At 37.8% G+C, this 10651-nt stretch overlaps 1 pseudogene; it reads right to left on the reverse strand.

Moving 5' to 3' along the window:
* Nucleotides 1-3128: 3128 nt before the first annotated feature.
* On the reverse strand, nt 3129-10503 carry LOC121434675 (annotated as a pseudogene).
* Between the last annotated feature and the right edge of the window lie 148 nt (nt 10504-10651).

Below are 10651 nucleotides of genomic sequence, written 5' to 3' on the forward strand. Positions count from 1 at the left end.
GACCCTGGATGTTTGGATACTGACAGATGGAAAAATACCTGCCCAATAGGAAATATCAAGAAAACTGAATGGGTTGTGTAAGTAATATTAAACCATATTTCTAAATTTATAAAGCTGGTTTTGAAGTTGGACTCTGGCTCAGTCCCTCTCCAATTCCAAGCCTGTTAGTAAGAGAAAAACCCAGAGTTTCTGGAGTTTCTGTCTCATGTCAAGAGCCATGATCTGGGACAGAAAGAAATATGAGTTTAGAAAACATCTTTGCTTTTCTTCATATCTATCATACTTTTCATTGAATATATCTATCATGTCTTTCATTGAATATATATATATATGTCTATATATGTCTATATGATTAATGTTTAAGTTTTTCATAATGAACAATGAGTTTTTCCTGAAGTGACATTTGAAGTTTCCAGGAAGAAGATGGGGCCCCATAACAACAACTCCACCTGGTTGATATGACGTCATGATACTGATAGCGCTACTACAAGACCTGCTTTTGGTACCAGCTGCACAAGACAGTTCCAACTTGGTTAGCTGAAATGGTGCACATCTTATACAACATTTTGGCCAGACCTGCACAAAATACTCAGAGACTATTGGCAATTTTAAAAGACATTGATCTTGAAATTTAACCATCATTTCACTTTCACAGGATCCCCCAGAAAGAACGTCGCCCCCATGACAGCTGGAAGTAATTCTAGAGGACGACGTCCCCTTTCCCAATAAAACTTGCCCTTGGGTTTAGGGACATCATTTAGGGGTCGATTATAATTAGTATACGATTGAGGGTTGGGGGAGGAATTTTATAAGCTCAGGGATCATTTTGAAAGAATAAAAAAGAGGGATGATGGGATAATAGATTTGTAATTGTGAGTTACTGTTTTTAGACAAATACATTGCTATAGATTCTTGTATATTGATACAAAGTTAAATTATATTGATTATTGTACGCATGCATGTTTCTACCTCTGTTTAAAACATTTTTTTATGTATTGACATATATTGTATTGATATATATATATATGTATTGTATATATTTACCATATTGCAGTGTACATTTCTACCTCTGATTAAGATACTTATATAATGATTGTGTATTGATATATATTTACCTACTGCAATGTTTATTTGTACATTGTTTATATTTGGAGGTCATTGTCCTCATTTGTTTCACAGTCGTTTATTGTCTTAGTCTTTAAGTTAGATAGATATTGAGAATTATATAGACTAATAGTCATCTAAGTTTGTCATTTATAATAGACTAATCAGGTTCTTTAGATATATAGAGATTATACTCAGTATAGATAGATAATCTTCAACTTCTTCAAAGAGCTGTAGAAAATGGCCTTTAATCTAACTCAGAGTTTTGTGGTAGTGAGACACAATTGCTCCTGGCAACACCACTCTATTCCCGAGAGAATGTTGAGCACCAAAGACACTCCACCTGGAGCCTTTCTTTTTGGCAGAACTGGCGTTTGGGCAAAGAAATGCCCATACCTCAACAACTGACAAAGATACAGAGCATGCATCAATGGATAAAACAGGACTGTCATATCCTGCCAAGACAGGGTAAGATAGTTTTGAAAAGTTGCTTGCCTTAGAAAATGGTATGTCAGTTATGTTAGGCCTTAGCCAAAGTTGGTTGCTTTAACGCTACTAATGTGACTTTGGGTGATTGCCCAGGTAGCTAGTTGTCTCTGTAATTTGTTGCATGTTTTGGAAGTTGTTTTACTGAACTTCCTAATTACCCAGGTAACATTATTTCCCTTCTCAGATCTTCGATGGGGTTGAAGACTATATAAATGTAGTTACTTTCTCTCATGACTTGGCCAAGTTATTTATTATACAAGACCTAAGCTAGTTAGAATAGGATATTTGTACTTATTGTATATAATTTCATAGTAGGTTTAGAACTCTCTTATTTAAACAAAAGGGGGAGGTGTTGCGGGAGGTCCTCCCACTCCTCCAGCCTATCACCGCTGAGGTACCAGCCCACTGGGGCGTGGTTTCTCTCCCTTTAAAAAAGCGGCCACTTCCCTCTTCTCTCTCTCTTCACTTCCTGCTCCGCCTGCGACTAGACTCCTTTCCTGGTTGCGAAGAGGGCTGTTGCCTGGGACAGTGATCTGTAAGTTTTTTCCCCTTTAAATAAATACCACCCTAATAATCATAACCCCGAATTGGTGTGGCATTGTTTGTGACTTACGCCTTCACACAGGTAGTTTTTAAACATAAACCCAAGAAAACTAGCCTACAAACCACAATCCCAAAGAAATTACCCAAAAATGAGGACACTAAAAGAGACTTACACAGATCTAATCTACAGGAGAAGTAGAGAAAGACAGAATCTCCTGACCAAATTTAGATCAAGGTCCCATTGTGGACCTTGTGGGAAGGCTAAAGGGGGTAGGGAAGAGGCAGGGAGGAGAATAGAGAGAAATGTTGAATTCAATAAAAATCAATAAAAAATACATTCCTAAAAATGCCATCTGGCCATAAACAATATTAGAAACCAAAGATACAGGAGGGAGATAATGAGAGGAGAAAACAGTTTTGAGCCTAAAGGGAAAGAAAGTTCAAGTGTTCTTGAATGAGTGCTGATAATAACTGCCTCACAAGAAGAACACAAGAGTTTGTGGGGTAGGGAGTTTAGGGAAGATCGAAACTCACATTTGTCAATTGTGTGTGACTGAAAGTCTGGGAGAAGGCTAGGAACTAGGCAGGCCGTCAGGCAGGCAGCTGTGAGGTCCTGCTGATGAACATCTTTTTGAGAGCAGTGAGAAGCCATTTGTGACTGTCAGTCAGGAAATGATGCACTCTGAAGTAGTACTTAAAATGGTACTCCCAGTGCCCACTGAGGACACATTAAGAAGGAAATACTAATGTCTAGTATCTATTTATTTTCTTGGTACTGGTCACACTATGTAGCACAGGATGACATTAATTTAACCATCAATCTGCTTTAGCCCCACACATGCTGGTATTATAGTTGTGAATGAAGGAACCTAGCGAAGGCTGAAGTCTTGAGATTAGATCACATTAAAATGCTGGACACTAGCTCAGACAAGTTCAGGACAGGAGAAAACTGGGGAGTCAGACTGACAGACTTAGTGAGACAGACTGTGTCTCTACAGTGGAGGTCCCCATAGTTCTATAATCTGCTCTGCATTGGTATTGGCATTTGATGACACAAACAGAAAGTCAAGATCCCTATCTTTGCAGATCACTTCCTGCTTGATGGGTGTGAAGTCCACAATGAAGAGGACTGTAAAGACCATGTTAGAGATATAACCATTTGTGTTCATAGGTTTCATGTACATGAAACATGATGATACTGTAGAAAAATAGGACCACAGCAAGGTGCTCCAAGCAGGTGGAAAAGCATTTGCAGGGCCTGCTGGCTGAGAGCACCTTTAGGAAGGTGACCAGGATTGGCATGTCAGAAAGGCTAATGAGGTACTTGAGTAGAGGTAACAGAAGGATGGCATCCACAAGGACAAAGTCATTTTTAACTGATATGTCACCACAGGCCAGCTTCAGCACACCCAGGACCTTGCAGGTGAACTTTCTAAATACTTGGTGGCCATACAATGACAGTCTCATGGCAATGACTGTTTCTGTCAACTACCTGATGACATAGAATACCCATACGGCTCTTGGAGGCATTGAGAAAAAGCTGTGGCTCATGTGCACAGGTACCTGAGTTGCTGACAAATAGCAAGGTAGTAATCACAGGCTGTGATGACAAGCAGCAGGCATTCTGTGGAGCCTGTGGAAAGTCTCAGATGCATCTGGATGTCACAGCCATCAGAGAGATGGTCTTCTGGGATGACAGTAGGTGGAACAGCATCAGAGGCACAAAAGTAGATGTGTAGCAGATTGTCTAAATGGAAATATTACTCAGAAATTGTATATGGTGTGTGTAGGCAGGGATCAAACATACACACAGTCATGAAGGCAGTGTTCGGAGCAGGGTCACCAGGTTCATAACTGAGCACAGAGGAAAGAATAGATCTTCCAGGGATGAGTAGTCAGAAAATTCCTTCAAGATAAATGCAGAGACTTTTGTCCTGCTTCTGGTCTACATAATGCAGAGTTATGCCTGGATACACAGTAGAGTGGAAGGAGAGAGCATGCAGTGTATTGAGAACACAAAAAATTTTAAGGTCTTTTCCAACATGAATACACATTCTGTGACTTGAAGACAGTCTCCTTATCTTCTGTAGGTTACATCGCATCCATGTGACTAGTGAGGATAACATCCCTAAGAGGGGGGCTGGAGAGATGGCTCAGCGGTTAAGAGCATTGCCTGCTCTTCCAAAGGTCCTGAGTTCAATTCCCAGCAACCACATGGTGGCTCACAACCATCTGGAATGAGGTCTGGTGCCCTCTTCTGGCCTGCAGGCATACACACAGACAGAATATTGGATACATAATAAATAAATAAATAAATTTAAAAAAAAACATCCCTAAGAGGGTATTTATGGAAGTATCAATAGGCAGAATCACAGAGAGCCAAAGCTGAATGAGAAATAAAGGTTTTTACTGTAGGATTCTTAAAACGTTTCAATGGCTAATGTTTATTGGAAGCTCTCCAAAAGCAATGTAGACTATGCACTTCCAAACTTACCTGAAGTTACATCCACTTCACCTCTTATCCTATCACAGAGAAGTGACCTGAAAACAGCATTTGAGAGCTGGTAGCCTGGATAAGAGGTCCTAAAACTTACACACATACTGGAATTATTTGGAAGACTGTCAAAACACAGTGTGTGTTCCTTCCAGAGTTTCTGGCTTAGGGCAGATGTGTGCTGTTGCTGCTTTGATGGCATAGGAATGAATGTCTCTAAAGGTCCTGCTGACTTTGCTGCAGCCTCTAAGCCATGGCTTACACTGTTCTCACTATCTGGAATATTTTCATTTTTTCCTCACCTGTAGTAGCTGATCTGTCTCTTCTGGTTCTGTTTGTCACACTGTATGCTTTATATCTCAGGAAGGGGGCAGATACTGACCTGTAAACCTGTGAGGAGGCACACCCCCAGAGAGATAATCTGTTAGGTGCTTTGTATGGGCTACAGCTTTATAAGATGTCCTTTTGTGTTTCCATCTCTACTTAAGAATCAGAAATGGTTTTAGAATTAGACAATGTCTATCCTTCTCTAAATCCAAGCATGATGTTAAAAGAAAAATTCAAAACTCTGTCTCATGTCAACAGTCTTCTGGTATGGAACAGAAAGAAGATCAATTTTGAAGGAATATTTTACTTTCCTTCATGCCCATTTTGTCTTTATCTTATCTTTCAATGAATATATGTCTACATGAATAATGCTTACATTTTCATCAAAGAACAGCTTCCAAGAAGAAGACATTGGGGCCCCACAATGTCTCTACCTGGTTGATATGACGGCATGATGCTGATAGCACTACGAGACCAATTTATGGGTACAAGCTGCAGATATGGTGCACCTTCTTACAATGTTCTGGCCAGAATTCCAAATAAGAAATTCAGAAAAACCCTATCAAATACTCAGAAACCATTTGCAATTATCCAAAACAGCCATCTTGAAATTTAACCATCATTTTGCGTTTATAATATCCCATAGAAATAACATCGTCCCTGGAAGCAATTCTAGAAGATGCCATTCTCTCTCCCAACAAAGTTTGTCGTCACAGTCAGGAACAACATTTACGAGTTGATTATTACTAATATAGGATTGTCAGGAGCCATTTCAGGCTTCTCCTTTCTCACAGGGCATTGAAGTAAAAATCTTGAGACAGAAAACTTAAAGTTAGCCAAATCATTATGTGCTGATCGTGGAGACTCAAGCTCTGGAAAGTACCACAAAGTGTCTTCAGGGCTTGCTGCTATCACTAACAGCAGGTGTTCTAGCCACTGACCTTGCAACTGCCCTGCTTAGCTCTCAAACTGCCCCACTTAGTTGCCTAGCTACCAAGCCCCTCCTTCCCTTCCCCCTTTCCTGAGTTCCCCCTGCCCGAGTCCCTTTCTGAGGAGTATTTAAGGCATGAAACTTGCTTCAATAAACGGATTCCTTGACAAAATACTGCTTGGCATCCGTTTCTCTTTCCTCCCAAGTCTTTCAGATAGTGCCTCTTCAAGACCCTGGAGTAACTTAGGACCTGCTGGGTGGGTCATAGGATTGGGTGAAATGATGTACACCCAGAGATCTCAAAATGAGCGAAAATGGAATTGGATAATAGGTAGATTACTTACTCCTACTAATAAGTTTGTAATAGAAGGAATACTTGTGAAATATTTTTTATGGATTTACATTGGTATACTTTTGTATACTGACACAAATTCGAATTATATTTATTATATAGACTGTTTTGATTTTTGTTTAGAATATTTGTAACAACTATATAAGGTTATTATGTCAGATTGTATAAATGTATGATTCTACCTGTTTAAAACATATTTTTATTGATGCAATTTTATGATATATTTATCATATTGCATTATATTACTCTACCTCTGATCAAGATTTTTATACATTGTTTACATTTTGAAGTCATTGTCCTGCTTTACTGCATAGTTCTTTAAAGATTGTTTTATATTCTGATATGAAGTCTTATTCTTCAACACTGTGATGAGACTTTGGTTGATTGGTCAGTCAGTTGTCTGTCAACTACTACACTTTTTGGAAGCTGCTAGACTGCACTACCTGCCTACTCAAGTAATATTATTGCTCTTCTCAGGTCTTTGATGGGGTTGAAGATGAGATAATCATACTTACCATCCTCTTATGATCTAGTTAAGCCATTTCTACTACAACATGGACTCCTTAGGATAAAATGCTTATCAAACCATTAGGATGTATTCCTTCCTTAATATTGATTATGCTTATTGTAATTCTAACTTTAATTTTGACATCTTGTGTACAGAGTTTTGTATAGGGTTTGGAATTTCGTATTAAGTTAAATGGGTAGGTGCTGTGAGAGCTCCTTCAGTCAACAGCTTTAAAATATCAATGCACTTGGGCATGGTCTCTTACAGTATGAATGAATCTATAAAGGGTATAGTTGCTCTCTTGAATCCAGTTCTTGATTCTGGATGCTAGCTATATTGTATATGAGATCCATTGCTCTGTAGGTGCTCATCTGACCTATAAAAGCCCAAGGTATTCTTACACTCTAACTTGGTGTTTTCAGAAGTCAAAGATTCAATTAGTACTCACATAGTTCAGGGTCTGTCACTCTGACTTGTACAGCCTTCAAAATTCATCATTAAAACATGAACTCAGTGTTACATGATGAACTTAGAATGAATGCAGCTACATTAGGTAAAATCAAGCACTTCCGTCTCAAATGTTTCATGTGTGATTATTGGTTTGGGAAGATTGGGAGATATGGTATAAATCTTTAATTTTCTTTTGGAAAATGTGTGGATTGATTTTAATTAAATATCATAAATCAGTCTGCCTTAGCAAGAGGAAGTATTTCATTCAGCTACAAAACTAAGAAAAGTTCCATATTTCAGCTATTCATTTTATACTATCACTTTGTTTAATTCACCCACAAACGGCTGTGAATCAAGGATTTTTTAATTGTTTTTTATTCAACTATATTTATCCACTATTCACCCTTCCTCCCCCATCCCATTGTCCCATGATTCACATGTTCCAAATTTACTAAGATCTTGTCTTTCTCTATGTCCTATATAGAATAGATTTATGTATGTCTCTGTTTGTTTCCTCTTTGTTGTATATGTTCTGGGCATTGTGAATTGTAGGCTGACTGTCCCCTGTTTTATATTGAAAAGCCACTTAGGAGTGAGTACATATATTTTTTCTTTCTGGTTCTGGGTTAACTCACTCTTTTATGATGTTTTCTAGGTCCATAAATTTGCACATAAATTTCAAGATGTAATTGTTTTTATCCACTCTGTGGTACTCTACTGTGTAAGTATACCACAATTTCTTTTTCCATTCTTCTGAGGAGGGGTTGTTTTCAGGTTCTGGCTCTGACAATATTGCTGTGAACACAGTTGAGCATTTGTCCTTGTGGTATGATTAAGCATCCATTGAGTACATATACAAAGGGCATGACTGGGTTTTATGATAAGTTGTTTCCTAATTTTCTTTCATTTTTTTGTAATTTTTGGTTTTCTAAGACACAGTTTCTCTTGAGCTTTGGAGCCTGTCCTGGAACTAGCTCTTGTAGACCTGGTTGGACTTGAAGTCACAGAGATCTATCTCTGGCTCCCAATGTGCAGGGATTAAGGCCATGCCTCACAACCCGGCAGGTGACTTTCTAATTTACGGAATAACCATACTGATATCCGAAGTAGGTGACTCAGTTTGTAACCCCATCAAAAATGCAGGAGTGTTCCCTTAACTCCACATCCTCTCCAGCTTAAGTTGTCATCAGTGTTTTGATCAAGCCTATTGTTACAGATGTAAGAGGGAATCTCAAATTTGTTTAGATTTTCATTTCTCTAATGATTAAGGAGTTTGGAAATTTCCTTAAGTGTCTCTCAGTCATTTTAGATTCATATGTTAAAAGATTTTTTTTTAGGTCTGTACTCCATTTTTATTGGAGTACTCCATTTTTTATTTGATGATCAATTATTTAAGTTCTTTGTATGTTCTAAAGATCAGTCTTCTATCCAATGTGGTTTAGGTGAATATCTTTTCCCATACTACAGTTTTACAGAAACTTTTGCTTCAGGAAATCTCATTTATAATTTTTCTCAGTGTCTGTGATGCCTGGGGTTATAATTTGAAAGTGGTCCTCTTTACCAATGTGTTCAAGTGTAATTCCAATATTCTGTTTTATGTAGTTCAGTGTGTTTGTCTTTATGTTGTAGTCTTTGATCCATTGGGACTTGAGGTTTGTTCATGATGATAGATGTGGATCTACTTTCATTCTTCCCCACATTGATATTCAGTTATGCCAGCACCATTTGTTAAATATGTTTTCTCCATTTTATATTTTTTGGTGCTTTGTCAAAAATCAGGTGTAGTAGGTGAGTGGAGTGATGTCTGGGTCTTAGCTAGCATCAGTTCCATTAGTCCTCCTATCTGTTTTTGTGCCAACACCAGGCTCTCTTCAGTACTGAAGCTCTGTATTCATCTGAAGAAGTCAGGGAATGTGATGCCTGCAGAAATTATTTATTATGTAGGATTGTTTTGGTTATCCCGCATTTTTTTGGCTTTTATATATGGAGTTGGGTGTTTTTATTTTGAGATCTGTGAAGAATTTTTCTGATATTCACATGGGAATGGTAGTGAGCCTGTAGATTGCTATGTTGATTTCTACCTAACAAGGGCAAGGGACATCTTCCCATTCTCTGGTGTCTTCTTCAAAGATTTAATGTTCTTTTCCTACAGTCCTTTCACTTTTTTAGTTGGTAATTCCATAATATTTTATATTATTTGTGGCTACTGTTAAGAGTGATGTTTCCATCATTTATTACTTCAAACCATCTTTCCTTTTCAGAAAATATTCCTTGTAACCACCTTCTACCTACCTTCCTGATGACCACTCCCAATCTTCTGATAACTATAATTATATTCCCAACTTCTAAGGATACTTTTATACAAAACCTACAAGTAAGCGTATGAGTGATTTGACTCTTGATGCCTCTCATATTTCAGTTAATGATATCCTTTGAGCTTAAAAACATTGTTGAAACTTTTGGGATTTTATGGTTCTGGTTTGAGAGCCAAGTTGTGTTTCTTTCACTGGGCCTTTTAATGTTTTGGCTGTTTTCAGGGAGATGTTGTTTCATTATCTAGTTCTAAATTCAGAGACAAAGTTCTTTCCTTTGGCTCTGGTTTGAAGACCAAAGTTGGAATACCCTTTCTGTAACTGAAAAGGATTTATCCATTACTTTGCTGGTTCAAACTAAAATAAAGAGAGTTATAATGATGCATGAACAAATTGTTGACATTTTCAAACTTTTTTCTACACAATAACTGATTTTTGTTAACTGACTGTAAGTGGCTTGACATCTAAAAGAACAATTTAAAAGAAGCACCCAGCTTTTTCATCAGGTCCAAAAGATTATGATAATATGCACAAGCTTTCTCAGATGACTACACACTAAGTCTTACTCTTATATAAAACACAAAACATTATGACACTGAATTCATTTATAGTTTCACTACAGTATGATTTTTTTCTCATATTTTTGAAAAGTATCCAAATTATCTTCAGGGTTTCTCTACAGAAGGGCTCATATTATGTATTTGGAGATAATTGTGAAAAAGAATTTACCACATTCCATTCACAGGTATCTCTAGAGTATGTTACATTTTAAGCCTTTGAAGAGTACAGGGGTCTGCAAAGGCCTTATCACACTGATATCATTCATAGGGTTTCTCTCCAGTATATGTCCTTCTATACATTTGAGAGCACCATGTTGAGCAAAGGCCTTAACACACTGATTACATTCATAGAGTTTCTATCCAGTATGTGCTCTTTTATGCCTTTGAAGATGACTGAGAAGGGCAAAGGCCTTACCACACTGGGTATATTCATAGGGTTCCTCTCAAGTATGTGTTCTTTTATGGCTTTGAAAATTACTGTGGTGTGCAAAGGCCTTACCACACTGATTACATTCATGAGGTTTCTCTCCAGTATGTGTTCTTTTATGCCTTTTAAGATCACTGTGACATGCAAAGGCCTT

The sequence above is a fragment of the Microtus oregoni genome, unplaced genomic scaffold, assembly GCF_018167655.1.
Source record: "Microtus oregoni isolate MIOR12 unplaced genomic scaffold, Mior012 000044F_ref0000062, whole genome shotgun sequence".
NCBI lineage: Eukaryota > Metazoa > Chordata > Mammalia > Rodentia > Cricetidae > Microtus > Microtus oregoni.